Here is a 21,349-nt window from a genome sequence, read left to right on the forward strand (position 1 = left end):
GTCTGTCTGATCCTTTTAACTACCTTCATAGCTAAATACAACATGCACAAGGAGAGAGTGCCTTAGGCATCTGCATTCTCTAATCGAAAAAGACCCATACAAAAAACAGTGTTTTTGTACTTGGTGTATCCTTAATAAAGTGTTGACTTGGTTTTGAGTGAAATAGTATAGTCTCCCTTCAGTTTTCCTCTCCACTCAAATCCTTTGGTATATAGACTATGTAAGATATTTACTGTGTTCATTTTGCCTGGTCTGCGTTCTACAAAGAATTTGAATGCTAGTCAAACTTCGAAATTATTGAATCAGCATGTTTACTCAACAGTTCTATTGTAGCCTGCTCAATAGTGAGCATGAAATAGCTAAAGTATAATAAGTAAGACACGTTGCCAGCAGGGAGATGTTTAATGGTGTGATACAGCAAGTGTCAAGTTTCTAAGCAGTGCCAAGATCTGTATCTAGCTTTAACTCCAGTGAAAAGTGGGCCCTCCTGCCAAAGATAGCAAAATAAAATCCTGCCCATGTCCCAGTTTGCAATAACAGAAAGAAAAAAGGCTGATCTCAGCTGAGCAGATAACAAAGCTAATATTGGCTGGGTGTGATAGCTCATGCCTGCAATCCCAGCACTTAGGGGCCAGGCGGGAGGATCACTTGAGGTCAGGAGTTTGAGAACAGCCTGGGTAGCATAGTGAGACCCCATCTTTACATTTTGTTGTTGTTGTTGTTGTTTAATTAGCTAGGTGTAGTAGCATGTACCTGTGGTCTCAGCTATTTGGGAGGCTGAGGTAGGAGGATCACTTGAGCACGAGAAATGGAAGCTGCAGTGAACCATGACTGTGCCACTGTACTCCAGCCTGAGTGACAGAGCAAGATCCTATTTCTAAAAAGTAAAAAATAAATAAAAACAGCTAATATTAAAGAAGTAAATGACACTGCACCAGGCATGGAAAGGGAAGAAGTTTGGCAGCATCTGCCATGTATTCAGTCAAACATCAAAGCATTTAGAAAGGAAAGAATCCCTGATGAGGTCTACTTATTTGCTCAAATAGGCAATAAAACAAATTCCTGTTCTAAAAGTTGCTCCTACTCACAACTCAATTCAGTTCTAGAAAGAACTTACCATTCTATCCTGAGGCTTCTCTCTTCTTTATCCCTTTGTCTTTCTGCAGATGAGTTTCTTGAGATACGATTTTCTTGTTCTCAAGGGGTAAACAATTATGGCTAAAGATATATGCCAAGTAGAGGGCTGGAGTAGGCAATTACTATTTTTCCACACTTGAATCTATACATTTTCTTAGGCAGAAGACCAGTAGGAGTAGATAGAAACATATTTAATTCTCCAAATGAGAGCTTCTAGTGAAGTATACACGTTTTACAGCTATGCTGATCTCAGAAGAACCCTTTGAGCAGCCCGTTGGGGTAGCTAGAGTCTCTCGAAACTCATAAAGTGGCCAAACTCATCTTGGTTTTCTCAGGGATTTCCTGGTTCTAGCACTGAAACTGCTGCATCCTAGGAAACCCCTCAGTTCTAAGAAACCCTACCTCTGATCACCATGAGCAAGGATTTACCTTTTAATAATGTATTATTAAACAATTATTCTCTATGTGTGCTAGATTTAAAAAGAAAGTTAAAACATACTAAATGATCTTGCGATTATATTATAATGTGATTATGAGTATAATCTACATTTTTCAAATGGAGCATTAAGACTCACAGGTTAAATGACTTGCCCAAACTAACACAGCTAATAAGCAATAGAGTCAAGATTTAAAACTAGGCCATCTAACTCAAAGTTCTACGTATTTGTTAGCATATCACATTATTATGTGTCTTTTCCTCAGAAGCAGTGTGGGAATTTTCCCTTCTCAAGTCCCATTGACTAAATGGAAAAGGCAAAGATGTTATTCATCCTCATTTAGTGTTAATTCTAATTTGTAATCAATGGCTGGTTTGCACTCAATTTGGTGAGAGGGGAACTCAGCAGTTTTTACGTGATCCCAGAGAAACAGCTCAAGTTCACATACAGCCCTTTTCTCCCTCCTTGAAAGTTACTTATACAACCAGGGTGGCCACACCCACACACACACAGAGTAATGAGAACTTCTTTCCTCTGATTTCTAGTTCTAACTGCTGAGTCTGAATTGCCATCCCAGGCTCTTTTTTTCCTTTTTGTTAAGACTTCTCACAGGAAACCTACGTGCCTTTCAAAAATTCTGTTGTCCATCAATTTCACTGCTACTGACAGTCTTTCATCAAATATGTCTAGTTTTGAACCCCAGTTGCAGGCACTGTCCAGCTTCTCTATTCTCAGACCCTGTGTAAACCAATGAAAGCAAACAGATACATTGGAAAGAGATTTTGCAGATGTCACACTGGACAAATCTGAGTCTCAGCTCTAGCCTGGAAAGGATACTCTGTTACAGGTAATCCGTGATTTCCTTGACACTTGCACTATAGCTTTGTACCTCCCACACTTGACACAAATAAATGCAACTTATTGTTAAAAGTGGAGAAGCTTCTAAATTATATGATTCTGTAGTTGTTGACTCCGGAATAACTGTTTCAAGTATTGTTTCCTGAAGAGATCTTTATATGTAAAAATTAAATGGCAGATGATGCCATCTTGTATAAAAAGATTTATACAGATGATTCTGAGCAGTGACGGCTTCTACAAATCCCATGGTTTGGCCTTTCCTACCTAGCAACTTAAGAGTCTAAGCCTCGAGATAATGAGCAGGAGTTACAGTGATGTTTATCATGGTTGACAGAGTTGTGTAAAAATTCTCAAAGCAAGAAAGATGTCTGCTGTGCCCAAGTGCACCTGCTTCTGGAGACTTTCTAAAAATTAAGATTTGGGCAGATGATTCTGCTTTAGTTAATGAAAATCATACAATCTTGTGAATTTAAATCTATCAGTTTCTTCCCTGTCATTGTCACCATCACCCTGCAGTTATTGTTTGACCAGAATAGCTGAGTCATTTTTCACATGATGCAGGTATTTCAAATGATAGAAATACATTATTCAAAGGTTAATGAATTTAGTGTCTTTGGTCAGGCATTCAAACTTTCAACTTACATTTCCCAACACATTTTCCACTTTTTTCCTCCACATGATTGGACATACTACTGTCTACTTTCTTGTCTATGATGCAACTCAAGTTTTGTACTGCTTCCTGGTCTACATTTTCTTTTCCATATCCATGTGTCAAAATTGTATCCAAACATTTAAGCCCAATTTAATTCCACCTTTTCCATAAAGTCTGCACTGAGACCCCAAATCAGAAATACATCTTCTCTTAAATGTACAGAACACTTTTATTCACCTATCTGGAAGGTAAATTACTCTTTATCCCATATTGTAACAGAATAATTAGGTACTACTGAAAATGAGATTCTGATGTTTTCATGGCAATATCTATTTTTTCATTATTCAAAATACAAATAATTAAGTGAAAGTAAATATATGAAATGATATTCTATTTTCTCTAAATTGTGGAAAATATATAATTTGAAGACTGTGAATATACAGGATTATACTCTATTGTTAAAAATGGCGTCAGTCATTCACTCCTCTTATTAAAAAAAAAAAAAGAGCCTTATTTCCACATTCTTTGAATCTCAGTGGGACTTATGATGTGTTTTCACAATAGAATGTGGTAAAAGTGATAGCTGTCAGTTCCAGTTTTGGATTCAAATGGCCTTGCATGCTTCCACTTATTCCTTTAGAATCCTGTCACTGTCATATAATCAAGTTTGGTCTGGCCAGCTGGATGATGAATAACAGCCCAATTGCCCCGCTCCAGAATAGCCAAACAGCCACCAGAAATGTGAGCAATGGCCCCTGTTTGGCTGACCATACATGTATCAATGAATGTAGGCAAGACCCATGGATTCATTGTTTAAGCCACTGAGTTTTGGACTGGTTTGTTACATGGCAATATCTAACTGATACAGTTACTATATATGATAGAATATAAGGATAGGACATTAAGATTGGAATAGGTTTTAAATAATCAAGCATCTGATATTTAAATTCCTTGTGCAATATTTCTAACAACCGAGCACCTAGTTTATTTAAAAATCTCTAGCAGTAGGAAACTTAGTATTTACAAAGACAGCTCTTGATTGGAAATATCTTCTTATATTGGTCAGAAGCATGCCTATACACAATTTCTTCAATGATCCACGTTCTGTCCACTGGGAAGCTCAGGACAATATAGTCCCTTTTCTAACCTAATCTTTTAAATAATCGAAGACTTCTGACATGAATTCTCACTTGAACCTTCTCTTTTCTAGATTCAGCGTGTATGAACGCAAAGCCTCTGTCAGCATGGTTCCCTGACCAACTATGAAGATCAAAGTGCACCCTCCTCGTACCTACAGGCATTGAAAATGTTGCATGCTTAAATTCTGAGAAGAAAGGGGAAAAAAGGGAAACGTTGCATGGATGAGAAAAAACATTTTATTTAATTAATGTACTGAAATTCGGTAGTTGTTAATTACTGTATCATAACCTAGGTTATCTTGGTTAATATACTATTTATACTCCATCTTGTTAGTCTCAGCTCATTGTTGTAATATGCTAAGATCTTTTAGACATTAATTCCATTATTAATATACCAGTTATTTTGCCCAGGTATATGTAACCCTCAAATTGGAGAAGTATGTATTTTATATTTTTATCTTTCCCAGTTAAAAACAATCTAAATCCATATTCATGGATTGGAAAAGGTAATATTGCTAAAATGTCCATACTACCGAAAGCAATCTACAGATTCGATGCAATATGTATCAAAATACCAATAGAAAGTAGATAGGTGAATAACAGAGGCTAGGAAGAACAGAATGGAGGTGGGGAAGAAGAGAGATTAATAGGTACAAAAATATAGTTAGATAGAGGAAATAAGACCTAGTTCTCAATAAATCAGTCGAGTGACTACAACAATATGTAATTTATTATACATTTCAAAATAGCTAGTAGAGAATAATTTGAATATTCCAGGCATAAAGAAAAATGTTTAAGGTAATGAATATTTCAATTACCCTGGTTTAATTATTACGCATTATATGAATAAATCAAAATACCACAGGTACCCCTAAATATGTGTTTCTGTTATATACCAATTTGTAAAAATCTATATAAAGGCAATTCCTGAGGCATTTCAATAAGAGCCATTCCTGAGTACAATATCAACCATGAATTATCACACCTTGGGTCCAGTCATTCAACCTATTATTAGTTTATCTAGGTCATATTTTTCTAGGAGATATCCTGAAATTCCTTTGCAAACATATTTTCAAAATCTAGAAATAGATCTACATTTATTTGGTACATATAATGAGAAACCTTTTCAGACCAATACATAATGTAATGTTAAATTTAAAATATAATGTAAGTGTACAGTACACTATTTAACAGAACAGATCCAAAAATGAGCATTATTGATTTGTAAAATTGTATCAATTTGGCATAATACCAAAGCAATCAAATTCTGAAGTCAGGTAGATCTAGTTCAAATCTCAGCTCTAATACTGTCACTGATCTTGACGATGTATAGTGTCTGGATTCCTGAATTACCTCATCTGTAAAATATGAATAATAACTATCATACCTACCTCAAAGAGTTGCTACAAGAATTAAAAGAAGTAATGTTAAACAATGCTCAGATATGGGTCTGTTATATTGCAACATTTCAAAAAGTATTACTTACTATATCATAATAATTATGAATTTGAGATAGACCATCTTTAAATGACATCTAAAATGTTGCTTAATTATTTTATTTTATACTCTTTCTAAATGTTAAGACAACCTAAAAACTAAGAACTCTTAATCTGCTAGTCTTAGAAAGATTTTGTCATATCTGAAAATTACAGTGCAGTTCTTAGAGGAAGCTGTTTCATATTTAAGAAAGTATATGGATTAAGCCAACTTGTTATTTTAAATAAGAAGTGAGTAGTAGAGAATAGCATCTCTACTATTTACAAGTTTATAGCAGCAGTAGCACACATTTTTAGCAGCGATTATTTTATTGTTCTCTTACACTACTATATAGTCTGTCTATAAGAGGGAATCTATGTCATCTACCTGAATGGAATAAGGTATTTATTCATTAAAAGATATCTAAAAACATACTCAATATATGTCTCATTGGAAAAGACAATGATCACCCTCAGTGTTCCTCTTTTTTTTCCTCTCTAAGAATTTTATATGTATTAGATGTGCTCAATAGTCACATCAATTACAGCTTGGAAAGAACCAGTCGGTGCAGGAAACATGGTATTTCTTACATTTTCCATCTTATTTAGTGGGGTTATTTTCAGTGTTTCCCAGCTAATAGCTGGTAATTTTCTGACACAAGTGATTATTCTGCTCAATGTAACAGATGATATTTTCTGTAGTTACTAAACTTGCACCACTTTAAGACTGACGACTCAAACACTGTCTTCATAAAGGATGTATCAGTGATTTTAATTTGCTACTCTTCAAACTCAAAGAATATCTGGAAGGCACTAGAAGATTAAGCTTGACTCTCTGATGTAGCTAAGATTCATTAATTTCCTAATAAATTTAAGCCATAGAGACTTAGGGTTCATGATTAAGAATCTGATATATAAAGAGCTGAAATGTATAGTAATATATAAATGTTGAATAAGCAAATTGAACAGAGAAGGAAATGTGTTTCAATATAACACTTTTTTCTCAGAAACAAGTTTCTTAACTAGCAATTTCATTTTTCTGAGGCTGGATTGGCCCTGCTTGCTGCTATATTAAGTTGGCATTCCTGTGATACTCAAAGCCAGAAGAGAGTACCAGCATTGGCTTGAGATATAGACCTTGGAGTGAGAAAAAAAATTGTGAATGAGTTCATGAGGGTAAGGAGATAGAAGTAGTACAATGCTTAAGCTTATGTTGATGGCCTTAGTTTTCTAATTGAGAACAGACTGGCCTTGGGAGTTGGGTGTGTGATGAAACTTATATCGCTAATATTGAGATGGTCTTACCAAATACTAGTCCTTTGGAAGTGCATGATTTGGGGTTCTTTTAAAGTACATCTCAAATATTATGAGGTCGAGTTAGTGGCTCACAGAAATCAGGGAAAGGCAAATTTCCTACTGAATGTGTTTTTATCGGCAATCACCTAAAGATGAAAGGAAAAGCAGGCCCTTTCTAAGAAGCCAACCAGTGCTGTGTAGATCAATTATGGAAGGCTCCAGTGCCAGGAACTGGCTAAAGGGAAGTTGTCAGAGTTGATGGCAGCTCTGATTTCCTTCCCCAAAGTAGAGCCATTATCTGCTTTGTGGCTCGAAAGGGATGTGGGGTCATGTGAATCTCGATCTGAAATGTAAATGCCGGGCGCTGTGGCTCACTCCTGTAATCCCAGCACTTTGGGAGGCTGAGGCAGGCAGATTGCCTGAACTCAGGAGTTTGAAACCACCCTGTGCAACTTGGTGAAACCTCATCTCTACTAAAATACAAAAAAATTAGCCCTGCATGATGGCACATGCCTGTAATCCCAGCTACTCGGTAGGCTGAGGCAGGAGAATTACCTGAGCCCAGGAGGCGGAGGTTGCAGTGAGCCGAGATCATGCCACTGCATTCCAGCCTGGTTGAGAGCGAGACTCCATCTCAGAAAAAAAAAGAAAGAAAGAAAGAAAGGAAGAAAAAAGAGTAGCTTTCATACAATGAGTAAAATTGGAGGTTCTCCTGGCTTACACCTAGGATTATCCTGAGGTTTCATATTCTTAAATACTATTAAATAATGGAAGTAAAAAATGTGATTTGGGAGAACAACTTTTTATCGTCAGCCTCCTAAAGCTCAGAAGACGGCCTCTATTAGAATAGATGTCAGGTTTCTTATCTATGTGTGAGGATGGATGGATGGACCTATTTTCTAATATTACCCGAAGATGGGGGATTCTTATACAGTATCCCTGATCAACTGTGGGTAATAGTCAAGTGTTTTTCCTAGGTTTATGGTCTACCACTGAGTAAGAAAGAATGTTAAGCTATAAACCCAAGCCAGAAAGTGAGGTGATCAAAAAGGTGCCAATCTACAACTTGGTGAACTATGAGCTATTAGTAGCTTCAGGATGACAGCTCCATTTTTTAAATCTTCTGAGTCAGTTTTATGATTATTTTGCCACCATAAATTTAGGAACAAAGTATGCCTAACCGAAATTGTTTATAATCTACCTCAAGAAAACTATGGCTTAACTAAGCATGGTTAAGATTATAGAGAGTAAAGTTCATCTTAATTTCATAGATGCTGTGCCAAAGTCTATTTCCCACTAAATATGGGAATGTGGTTGTGAGGTCCCATAGATCCACACATTGAAGTAGTCACCCCAATGTCTGGTCTTTGTAGCTGACATCAAAAGCTAACCTAATGATCTTATGACTTTCCAAGTAGAGAAGATAATCAACTGCTCCTGAGACTAGAGAGAGCTGGAGGTAGGCCAAAATTAGACAGGCAGTCTTCTTGACCACAAGAAGCTAATGGCTCAGCAACCACTCCTTGATTCATGGGTTTTAGAAAGCTGATGGCCTTGTGGCTATCAGTTTTCCTAATTAAGAAACTCTCTATCTAGATTAAGCCTTTGTGCATAAGATATTATGTGTTTGCTCTGCGTGAGGACTGCAGACAGTGTGCTGAGGACTAACAGGCATGATACAATCAAGAGTCTGTGATTGGGCGTACTCCCTGAAGTCTCACATGAGGCTCCTTTCTAGCAGCTGCAACTGCCTTGTGGCATGATTGTGCCCAACATGGTTGTGGCCAAGAGATGTCAAGGATTGTTTCTCCTGTAATAATTTAAGCAAGCGAACTTAGGAATTTAAGTTAAACTCCTTAGGAATTTAAAATCAAGTTGGAGGATAAGAATCTTGCTAAATCTATGCAACTTATCAAACTATTATATGCTACAGACTGATACAAAAAAATAGAAACACTAAAAACAGTGATAATACTTTACCACAGTAAAAAGAAAGAGAAATAGAAATCAAAAAAGATATTCAAAACCATGTGAAAAGACCTATACAGATCAGTTCCAGGATCACCCATCAGAGACCCAAATCTGCAGATACTCAACTGCCTTATATAAAATGGCACAGTATTTGTGTATTTCCTGTGCACATCGTCCCATATACTTTAAATTATCTGTAGGTTACTTATACCACCAAATACAATGTAAATGCTGTATTAACAGTTGTGGTCTTGAATTTCTTTTTGTGCTTCTTATTGTTTCATTGCTACTGATTATTATTGTTTAGCAGATTCTCAATCAACAGCTGTTTGAATCCACAGATATAGAACCCACAGATACAGAGGGCCAACTGTCCTTTACATTTAAGAAAAAAAAAAGTCATTAAAGATATTTAAGTAGAAAGGCCCGTGCTTTAAAGGCATTGATCTTTAACAGTGTAGAGATTAGATTTAATGTGGAAGAAGAAATTAACAAAGGAAGATTGTTTAGAAGATCAGTCTCAGAAGATCAGTTTGCAACTGCCTAGGTAAAAGGTGCTGAGGACAAAAACGAGGTCAATGGTAATATGAATAAAAATAAGTTGAAAAAATATGGTAATGGTGACTCACTGACTATACAACAATGACTTATTAAAGTAGGCCATGTTTGCATCTGTTAAGCCTTATAATAAATAGAAATCTTTATTTCACTCTTACCTAACTCTATAGTGAACTCCTTCTACACCAAGTTCTCTGGAGGGAAAGGAAGCTGCTCCCTAAAAATAACTAACTAAAAGGTCAAAGACCACATTAGTCCATTTTCACACTGCTATAAAAACACAACATGAGACTGGGTAATTTATAAAGAAAGGAAGTTTAACTGACTCACAATTCTGCATGTCTGGGGAGGTCTCAGGAAATTTCCAATCCTGGTAGAAGGCAAAGGGGAAGAAAGTCACATCTCACACGGCAGCAGGAGACAGAGAGCCGGGGGCAGGGGAAGTGCCAAACATTTTAAAGCCTCAGATCTTATGAGAACTCCCTAGCATGAGAATAGCCTGGGGGAAACTGACCCCCATGATCCAATAACCTCCTACCAGGTCCCTCCTTGACACATGGGGCTTACAATTTCAGATGAGATTTAGGTGACAGAGCCAAACCATAAGCCAAACACAAAGAGTGACCTGTCACCATGATTAAAGCACTGTGTTATGTGGGGGTTGTCATTTTCTTAATATTTGGCAAACCTGGTTCAGAGCATGCAAGGATGGTGATGTAGGGTAAACCACTGACTCACAAGAAAAATCGGTGGAAACAGCCCATGTTTAGGCTTAGGAGAATTTCTGACCCTTGAAAAATAGGGAAGTTATCTGAGGGAATAGGGAAGAATCAAATTGGTGGACTTGATAGGAAGAACTGAAATAAAATGTTCTCAGCTATGAGAGAAAAGACTGCTGCGATGAGAAAAATTAAGCGAAGAGTCCCTGGAGCGTAGGAACAACTTTATCCTCTATGCTAAGTGAAAGATTCTAGACCCTGGCTAAACATGGAAGTCAAGACTATGAAAGAGGAAGAGGGTGTAAGGATAGTATATAATCTCAACTTTATAGAGAAACAAAAAACCAATGTCAGGACTGTAACACAAAATTAAAAATATGTTAAAACAGCTTTATTCATATGTTGAACAACCTAGCTGACATTGGGTTCTACAACAGAAACAAAAATTGGTATTTTAATTAAGGTAAATTTAAGAAAAACAATGGAATTGTATAGGACTTTGGATGAAAATTAGCTTGTTCACATTTACCAAGATAGCTGTTCCTGGTGATAATTGTCCTTCCCTTTAACAGTGTCTCTTCATTTTTCTCTGTCTCTGCATTACTTCACTTCTGTAACCACCGCCTCTTTCCTGAAAAGGTTCAATCATTCTGGTTGAGGTGGAATAGAAGTCACCAGCCTAGATCAGAACCATGGCCAGAGGAATTTCACATAGGCTCGAGGAAGTTAGTGCCATGAGAACCGTAATGCAGAGAAGAATTTGAATGACTAGTGAAGAAAGAAAATACAGATGATAACATCCTCCCCAAATTGTTTTTCCCTAATCCCACCACTGTTTTATAGACTTGCCCAAATTGTGGTGCATGCAAGTCTGGTACTTTGAGAATAGACACAAACACCAACACACACCAACACACACACACACACACACACACACACACACACACACACACCCCTTGCAATGCTGCTTATAATTCAACCAGTGGAGCTCTAACTACAAATGTCAAGGGAAAGGGAAACTTAAGTCATATACAATGAAAGCACCAAAAGAGTGTTCTTCTAATTAAAATCTTGTTTCACATTTGGAGAAGGTACTCATGTGACTCTGTTCACTATCATTGAGTAAAAGTAGTTTCATCAAATTGATGCTGTGTAACCATGGGCATGTATCACTCAGATACCCCTTAGAGAGAATCTGCTGACAGTAGGATAGCTGGGTAAGAGCCTCCAGCTGCCACACCTGCAGTATCCACTGCAGCATTCACCCCTAGGCTACACCCTCCCCCAAGCTGCTCCCAACCAATGGCTAAACTTCGGGGAGATAATAGAGCTGGCCACTTGTACCCAATGAAAGACTCCACTAATAAGCAAACTTTTCTCTCCATTTGTCTGAATGGCTTTATTTTATCCTCAGTATAGTCAATTTCAGGCTTTTCATACCCAATTCTCCTTCCTACTCCATATACTTTCGCAAATGTAAGAACTGTGTCATGGTCCAATGGCTCTTCTCACCTACTTCTGCTATCTCTCCATTTTATCTTTGAGACATTTCTGCCCAATAAACCTCTTGTACTTTTCATATTGAGTTGCTGTGTGCTTTGTGTATGACTCTTTGCTGACACAGATGACAAAAGTTAACAAAATCTTATAAAACCACTCAAGGGTATAAATGTTAAATTCATTGATTTCACCAAAACATGTATCCTTCCCACTTTCTCTTGTTGCTTTTATTTTTCTGTCACCTCTTCTCTCTCCCTCTTCCAGTTTTTCCCCAGAGCCTGTCTGAACTTTTATCACGACAGATAGGAAAAACAGAATGAAATTTGCCATGTCTTTTCTGCCAACACTTATAGGAAATGTACAGACAGCTAAGCAGAAATCAGAAAGCAGAATTATTAATTTCATTATCTGGTTTCAGTGTATATAGCTTATTAATTTGTTTTAGTGTGTATAGATTATTCTTTCACTGACACTTGAGTAAACTAAGGAAAGGATGAATGTGGTTTGGTTCTGAACTGATTGGGGATGGCAAAGGTAGAAAAGTGAAGAATTTAGCAGCATTGTAATAGAAAAGTAATGACTCCGTATTTTGAAATTCTGCCCCGGTCATAGTTTTTTAGGATGTATAGAAGTGATATTTAAACCGTATTTATTTATTTTAAAATATATAAATATTTATAGAAAAAATTAAAATAAGCACATCTTTCAGAAAGAGCTTGTGATTGAAGGTTCATATGTAAATATATCCTTGCGGTTCTTTAAGAGAAAATAAGCATTCAGGCAATGATAAATTGTCTTGATGACTGAAAGCTATCACCCCCTTCCCATACTATCACAGTTCCAAAATCCCTTAGAAAGTCGTTGAAAGAGGCATTTTCAGAAAATGTAACAGTGTGGAAAGATCTATTCGAAATGTAAAGAGAAACTATTTTAGCCAGACATTTATACTGCATGTGCTTAACAAAAGGATGGATGTAGATTAACTCTTGTTCTGACAAGGATTAAGTCCATATTCAGACAGAGTTAGCAAATCAAACTTTCACGAAGTGATAGATGCTGTAGCTGAGGGGGAGGTGCAGAATCTGTAACATCATAAACTCAGATAAACCTCCAGGTATGTGACACTATGTACCAACATTTTTCATAATTAAATTAGAATTCAACTTAATTATTTCCTAAGACAAACATTTTATTTAGTTGTCAAATTATTATTGCTGGTAAACTTAAAGACACAGTATTTGTGGTGTTGTAGGAGAGACAGTAGTTTATTTACTACCTTAATTTCTCTGAATAATTCATAGTGATCTTTTACCACAACTGATTTTATAACTTATTTAAATTACTATAACATTAGAATATGAATGGGAGCAATTCTTCACATATTTATTTCAAGGACATTGAAGTTAAAGATGTAACAGAAATAACATCTTAATCACTTCTATTTGGAAAATCAAAATAAAATGATACATATATATAAATTTGTAGGAGTTTTAAATTTAACACTTTAAATGTTACAAGTATTTTATTTGAAATAAGTAACATGTGGATGTATTTAACAATAAAATTATTTTGAAAAAATGAGTGTATTATAAAACAGAACTGTGAAATTTTTGCCTAGATAAAAAAACTAAAAGATGGCTCTAAATTTTGCTTCTGTTTATACTGTACATCAATGTATTCAAATTTCAGCATAAAACATCTAATATACATATATATATGTATATAGATTTAAATTATTGGCCAGGGACGGTGGCTCGTGCATATAATCCCAGCACTTTGGGAGGCCGAGGTGGGTGGATCGCCTGAGCTCGGGAGTTCAAGACCAGCCTGAACAACATGACAAAACCTGGTCTCAATTTTTAAAAAAATCTATATAAATAGATAGATATATAATCAATTATATAGATATCTCTATATATTCATATATAAAGAGGTATATATGAATATAAAAACTGTGTGCAAGCATTGATCCATAAATTACACTTTTAAAATCTATTATATTTACCATAGTATTTACAATTATGTCATAATTTACAATTACGAATTAGAAACAATTTTGAAAACCCACCAGCAGAAGAATAAAACATGTTGTATGAATGTTTTCAAATATTTGCACCACTTCAAAATAATAAAGTAGAAAATTTTGCAAGGCATTTGTCATTAAATGGAAAAAAAAGAGACCAGTAAGCTGCAGAGGCAATGAGGCATTTCGATTGAGATTATAGGCTCTGGAATTAGATTAACTGAGCTTGAATACTGATTTTGCCACTTGCTAGCTGTCTTAAGGAAACATTTCATAAGTGCTTTGTGGATTGGTTTCCTCATTTTTAAAATGAGAGTCAAAATAGTACTTACCTCATATGGCCATTGTAAAGATTAAGTGAGTCATTATGTATAGAACAATTATAACAGCATGGATACAAAGTCAGCATTAAATTCATGCTTATTTATTTACACGGAGTGGACTGTTTTATGTTAAAATGCAAAAAATATCACCATGCAAAACTACTTATTTTATATCAACATAGATATGTATTGCAAACATGCAGCAAAATGCCTATGAACGTTCATACCACACTGATACCAGTGTGTAACTTTTACCATTAAAGACGAGGCTGCTTGAATTTTTTACACAGAAAATAAATTTCATACATTATTTTTGTGATTACATTTTAAATACTTTGATACTCATGTTAAATGTAATACTATGCAACTGTGAAAAAGAATTGTATCGATTACATTCATGGAGTTATTGATATGAAAAAGTTCATGCACATATATAATTATGAAAACAAGCAAATTGAAAGAGAGCATGAAATGTGTCAATATGAATTCAATCATGTAAAATTATGTGGTTGTAGTTGGGTATGTAATGTTAATGTTAACAGTTAAACTGGTTAGGTGATTTTGACTTATATATATATAATTATACACATATTCATATTTTTAGAATCATTTTATAGTTAACTTTTTTTAAGAAAATGCTGTAATGTTGACTTTATTGTGAAATAAAGTAGCAATGAGACTAGTTAATCATGCAGCATCCTGCATTCAAAGCATATATGTTGAGAGCACAGCCAAGTACCACTGATGAATGGAATAAATTACAAAGGTATAAAGATACTTACCCACCACACACCTGGAGTGCAGAGAACTTGGAAGCATCCAAATCATTGCCACTTACTATTCGAGCCTTAAATGAAGAGTGAGAGAAAAACAAAACAAACAGGCTTTTAGCATACTACAGTTTTATGTACATGAAATCGGGACACAGGTCAACTGCACTACACACGTAACACCTAGTATGACAGATGCTAAGCAGGGTCAGCTCCAAGTCAAAGCTGCTATGTTTTTACGAGTACAGGTTTTGAAATTAGCTGTCAGCATTTAAACAAATGCACTGGCAGAGTCCAGGAAAATATATGATATTCCAGATGCTGTTTGCCCTTAAAACTTGATATGTGCAATGAAGATCATGAGTCAGTCAGAAAGGTCATGTTTAGCCAGACTGAAGAAAAGATGCTGTGTTTGACCGTAGCAGACCCCTAGGTTGGCAAGTATAGCTAAGGTAAGCGCAGCTGGCAAGGTGTGACCTCTCCATAAATGCAACATTATCAGGGGCACACTTAAAGGACAACCAAATAATGGAAAGCTGGGATAACATGCACATTTCAAAACTAAAACAGAGGAATCAAACAGGTCTAATATGTCACAAACAAACATGTACAAAAGACAAGATCCCTCAGGAGGGAAGAATAAGTATGATTTAAAACCTTTTCATCCACAGAACTGCTATCTGAAAGAGAATCAGGAAAAGAAGGGATAAATGTTAGATGGAGTACTTTTCAAGAAATCGTTCAAACACATACATGAACAGAGTGTTAATATGTTACATTGTTTAAAATTATAAATAAACAGTTTCAAGGTTGAGCACCAAGGGAACAAGGATAGTGGGTTCTCATAATTTAAAGAGCGGGGAAATGTAATAGAATGCTTGAAAAGTATAAAAATGATTACAGGATTTAATGAAAGACAGCGTGTCATATTAAGAAAAGAACACAGTTGAAGAATCAGAAGTCCTGGGCTCCAACTGAGGCTCTGCCACTTACTAGACACATTGGGTAAACTACCAAATTCTTTGGAGTCAAGAGCCTAGATCCAACTCTGAAATACGATCACAAATACTTTGACTAATTGGCTTCTCATCTCATAGAATTTACGAGCTAAAAGATTAAGTTGAGTCCATCTTACAAATAAGAAAACTGATGCCTAAAGAGGTTAAGTGACTTGATTAAGATCACAAAGCTAGTAAATGGCAGAAGAGGGACACAAATCCAGGGCTCCTGATCTCCCATCTGGTGCTCTTTACATCTAATGTTTCAGATGAGCTTGACAAAACAGTGAAGGGGGCTTGGTCTACAGCCTTCAGATGTAATTTAAGATAAATCATAGGGCCAACATTTTCCAGGTCCAACTGCTCACGGGTCCAAGGAGATGGAGAATGGACTACTGCGTCATCATTTTTTAAACCCAGGTTTAAGTTTGCCAGGTCATAGGATATAGTCTATCACTACCTTACATAGTACTATTGCTCTGAAACTCATTATTTCATCTTTGCTTATTAGCATAAAATTGGAGAAACTTCTCTATGGATACAAGTTGGCAAAATGCTAGAGTTGGAGTGACCCTGGAGTTTATTTAGTTCAAACTCCTTCTTTATATAAATGAGCACTGGAAAGATTAAAATTTGTCCAAGGTCATGTAGCTCAATGATGACCCTTACTGATGAAAATCTGAAATGCATTACCTTTCTTGACTCATTAAATATAGACTGATTAACTATCATAAGTAAATATTTTGGTGCAGATTTTACAGTATCTCAGGGTTGTATCTTCCAATGCAAAACAGGGTAAAATGTATTGTAAAGTAATAAAAGACAAATGTATGGCCATAATCATTTTAAAATACCATATAAAATAAAGGAAATAAAATTTAGCATTATTGCAGAATAATAATATACCATATTCAAGAAAATTGTACCCGAATTATCATTTAAAATAATCGAATGACTGGCCAGGCGCGGTGGCTCACGCCTATAATCCCAGCACTTTGGGATGCTGAGGTGGGCAGATCACGAGGTCAGGAGATGGAAACCATCCTGGCTAACACGGTGACACCCCGTCTCTACTAAAAATACAAAAAATTAGCCGGGCATGGTGGCGGGCGCCTGCAGTCCCAGCTCCTCGGGAGGCTGAGGCAGGAGAATGTTGTGAACCTGGGAGGCGGAGTTTGCAGTGAGCCGAGATTGGCCACTGCACTCAGGCCTGGGCGACAGAGCGAGACTCTGTCTCAGTAAACAAACAGATAGATAGATAGATAGATAGATAGATAGATAGATAGATAGATAGACAGACAGATAGATAGATATAATGGAATGACTAATATGATATATCAACTGGCCAGAAAATACATATCTTAATTTTCATAGGGAGCAAAAGTAATTTGATAAAAAATCAAAACCTTCTAGTCATTCAAAACCTCCTTAAAATAGGATTGTAATGGGTCTTTTTTAAGTTTAATATGTTAAAAAAAAGTCTATTACAGTCAGCAATTTATGTCTGAAATAGTAGCATTTCCATCATCATTAAAAGCAAACAAAACTGTCCAAAAGCATCATTTTCATTTATTTCTGAAAATTCCAGCCAATATATTAAAACTAATGAAAATAAACTACATAAATATTAGAAGCCAAAATAGAAAGTTATTTTACAAGAATTATAATTTTATATCTAGTAATCAAAATATACAAAATCACATGGAAAACCAGTAAACAAAAGAGTCAACAGAGTAACTATATAGTCAATCCATAAGCAAAATAATAATGTTATTTCCTATATACTAGCAAGTAGTTTGGAAAACAATGAAATGAGATCTGATTTCAAATACGCAATACTTTGAATGAGTACTTTGTATTCATTATCTCCCGTTGATATCTGTCTTCCATCTCAACCATCCCACTAAATAAAGGTAATCTTAACAAGGTCATCAATTACTTTTCAGCTGTTAAATCTGGTAATACATCAATTCTTTCAATGTTTCATTCATTCATTGAACACATATTTATTGCCAGTGAATGCTTTTTTGTTCACTTTGATTGCTTTCTTGTCTCCCTGCTGTATTCTTCCCTGAAATCTTTCTAAAAAAGATAAAATTATGTCACTCTCCTTCTTAAAACCCACCAGTGACACACAGTGCCCTCATGAAAGAACATAAAATCCATGTGAAATGCAGTCTCATCATTCATTATATCTCATTCACATCGTAAACTTCAGTCACAATTACATTCTTGAAGTTCCGTTTCTGTGCCATGTTCTTTGAAATCTATGTGCCTTTGCATTGCTGTTTCCTCTCTGTTCTCCATCCTCATCAAGTTAACTGCCTGTCATGTCCCAAACTCAGCTGAAGCACAACCCCCTTCTAGAAACTTGTGATACTTCTCCCTGCTGTCGTCCTGTGTTCAATATTGTGCACTGTGCATTCCTCTTTGCTAATCTTCATCCTTTGCCAGTTTCCTTATCTACAATCCTTTCAGTATTTGAGCTCCTTGATGGTAGTCTGTTTTTTAATCTCTTTCTCTCTTTTTTTTTCTTTTTACTTTTACCACATTCCTGAAATATAGAAGATGACCAATAACCATTTCTTAAATATTGGAATGGACAATTTCAATAAGCTACACCATTTCATGGAATTATCTAAAAATCTGATGTTCCCCTTCCCGAGTCCAAGTGATCTCATTGTTCAGTTCCCACCTATGAGTGAGAACATGTGGTGTTTGGTTTTCTGTTCTTGTGATAGTTTGCTAAGAATGATGGTTTCCAGCTGCATCCATGTCCCTACAAAGGACGCAAACTCATCCTTTTTTATGGCTGCATAGTATTCCATGGTGTATATGTGCCACATTTTCTTAATCCAGTCTGTCACAGATGGACATTTGGGTTGATTCCAAGTCTTTGCTATTGTGAATAGTGCCACAATAAACATACATGTGCATGTGTCTTTATAGCAGCATGGGGCGGGGGGGGGGGATTGCACTGGGAGTTATACCTGACATAAATGATGAATTGATGGGTGCTGATGAGTTGATGGGTGCAGCACACCAACATGGCACAAGTATACATATGTAACAAACCTGCACGTTATGCACATGTACCCTAGAACTTAAAGTATAATAAAAAAAAAAAAAAAAAAAAAAAAAAAAAAAAAAAAAAAAAGAAAAAAAGAAAATATAGGGATCTATGTTTGAAGAGTCTACCCAAGGTTAACTTGTAGGTTGGAAAATGTCATGATAGCCTGAAATGTATTCTAAAGCTTGAACAAAGGGAAAATGAGAGAAACAAAGGAAACCTTTTTTAGCCCTTTCTTCCCTTCTAACACATAACAGTGATGACAGTAGCCGCTATTTTCCACTAGTGTGGAAATTTTGGTTATGTGGCTAGTGCTACTGCTGCATCTAGGATTTCACTAAACAAACATATATAGATATTGCTGCCAAAGAAATGTAATCCATTACCAATTTTAAGATAATTGAAATTGGGCTCAAGTAAGGAAATAATGGCTAGCATAGTATGCAGAGACTACACTTTCCCACTCTTCATATTGCATATGTGTATGCCTCTGTGTGTTTGTGGAATATTTCAGTAAATAATTAGCTATCAGGAATAGCTCCTTTTAAGTAATTTTGTTTATTAATTTATTTATTCAAACCCAGTAACGTACTCCAACTCTGCAATAAAGTTGTACTGTGACAGTTTCTAAGTAAATATTGGAGTTTGGTCATTATAAAAAAAATCTGAATAAAAGAAAATACTATTTCATTTTTCTATACAGTGATGAAGAATTACAATCTAACAGATTTGCAGATTTGGCAGTCAAAATCCTAATGGCAGATTGCTGTAACTTGAAATTTTACCAATTTTAAGTGTAACTAGATTAATAAACAAGTAAAAATATCTAAGATTTTGTAAAAGAAGCATTACAAGATAAATCTATAAAAATATTAATAATTTGTAACAGCTAAAACAGTATAGTCCTGGCAAAATAATAGATTAAAAGTGAAACACAAAATAAAATTAAGAAACCCTTATACTCAAGAACTTAATGACTAGGAAAACATTTTTTATTAAAGACAAAGAGAAGCACTAGTCAGTAAATGGTGCTTAGACAATAGGTTAAGTATCTATAATATTCATTTGTATCCTCATCTCATACATATGCCACCAAGTTCCACATGCATTAAAGATTTAAATGTAGAATAATTAAAGGAAGAAAGACAAGTAAAAGGAGAAAGGAATATTTAATAAACCTACTGAATGAGCTTTCTAAATTTAGATTTAATAGATAATTGACAAGATGCCACAACGGTAAATATGCATACAAATTATCTATTTTACTAAAACGACCACTAATGATTACAAAGTTAACAAAGATTAAAGATATTGATTTTAATGATAGTAAAATAATTTCCAAGGCTGTTGAGAATATTATTAATCAAACACTATCACACGTAGTTGATGAGCATGAAAATTGTAATAATATAAGTTTAAAAAAACACTTTCAAAACATGTCTATCAATAGGCTGTTTTGACAGGAAAATCCCACTTTTGGAAACTGGTGCTAAGGAAATTACTTTTGTTATGGGTTAAATTGTGTTCCACCTCTCCCAATTTAAATGTTCAAGTCCTAACGTCCAGTACTTCACAACATGGCCTTGTTTAGAAATAGAATCACTGCAGATGGAACTAGTTAAAACAGGCCATACTAGAGTAGGGTGGACTCATAATCCAATGCGACTGGTGTTCTTATAAAAAGGGGAAATTTGGGCCAGACGTGATGGCTCACACCTGTAATCCCAGCACTTTGGGAGGGTGAGACGGGCAGATCATGAGGTCAGGAGTTTGAGACCAGCCTGGCCGACATGGTGAAAACCCATCTCTACTAAAAACACAAAAATTAGCTGGGCGTGGTGGTGCATGCCTGTAATCCCAGCTATTCGGGAGGCTGAGGCATGAGAATCGCTTGAGCCTGGGAGGCAGAGGTTGCAGTGAGCCGAGATTGCACCACTGCACTCCAGCCTGGTGACAGAGCAAGACTCCGTCTCAAAAAAAAAAAAAAAAAAAAAAAAAAAAAAAAAAATAGGGGAAATCTGGAGATAGATGCACACACAATAAAGATTAGTGATGCTTCCACAAGCCAAGCAACTCTCAGAAACTTGGGGAGAGGTCGCAACAGATTCTCCCCTAGTTCCTTCAGAGGGAGTATGGCCCTGCCAACACCTTGATGGTTGATATCCAGCCTCCAGAACTCTGAGAATAAATTTCTGCTATTCTAAGTCACTCAATTTTGATATTATGTTATGGCAACCCTTGCAAACATATAATTTAAATACTAAAAAAGTGTTAAGATTGGCACTGTTTCATTATTTACCACAAAAAAATTGGAAAAGCATACATGATTAAATATAGAACTATGGGTTGAAAATTATGTTCTATGACTTTGATGCAATCATCTGTGACCATTAAAATCAATGCATTTAGAGACTAAATAAAAT

General features: G+C 35.7%; 1 pseudogene across 1 annotated transcript in view; it reads right to left on the reverse strand.

The window, feature by feature from the left end:
- Positions 1–15,534, reverse strand: part of LOC108523086 (protein unc-13 homolog C-like) — a 261,211-nt pseudogene extending 245,677 nt beyond the window's left edge. The window contains exons 1-2 of the transcript XR_001883691.1: positions 15,516–15,534; positions 14,871–14,935 (exon numbers count right to left, since the gene is read on the reverse strand). The product of XR_001883691.1 is annotated as a protein unc-13 homolog C-like (transcript). The remainder of the gene's footprint in view (positions 1–14,870; positions 14,936–15,515) is intronic.
- Between the last annotated feature and the right edge of the window lie 5,815 nt (positions 15,535–21,349).

This window comes from Rhinopithecus bieti, unplaced genomic scaffold, assembly GCF_001698545.2.
Source record: "Rhinopithecus bieti isolate Rb0 unplaced genomic scaffold, ASM169854v2 scaffold_70516, whole genome shotgun sequence".
Taxonomy (NCBI): domain Eukaryota; kingdom Metazoa; phylum Chordata; class Mammalia; order Primates; family Cercopithecidae; genus Rhinopithecus; species Rhinopithecus bieti.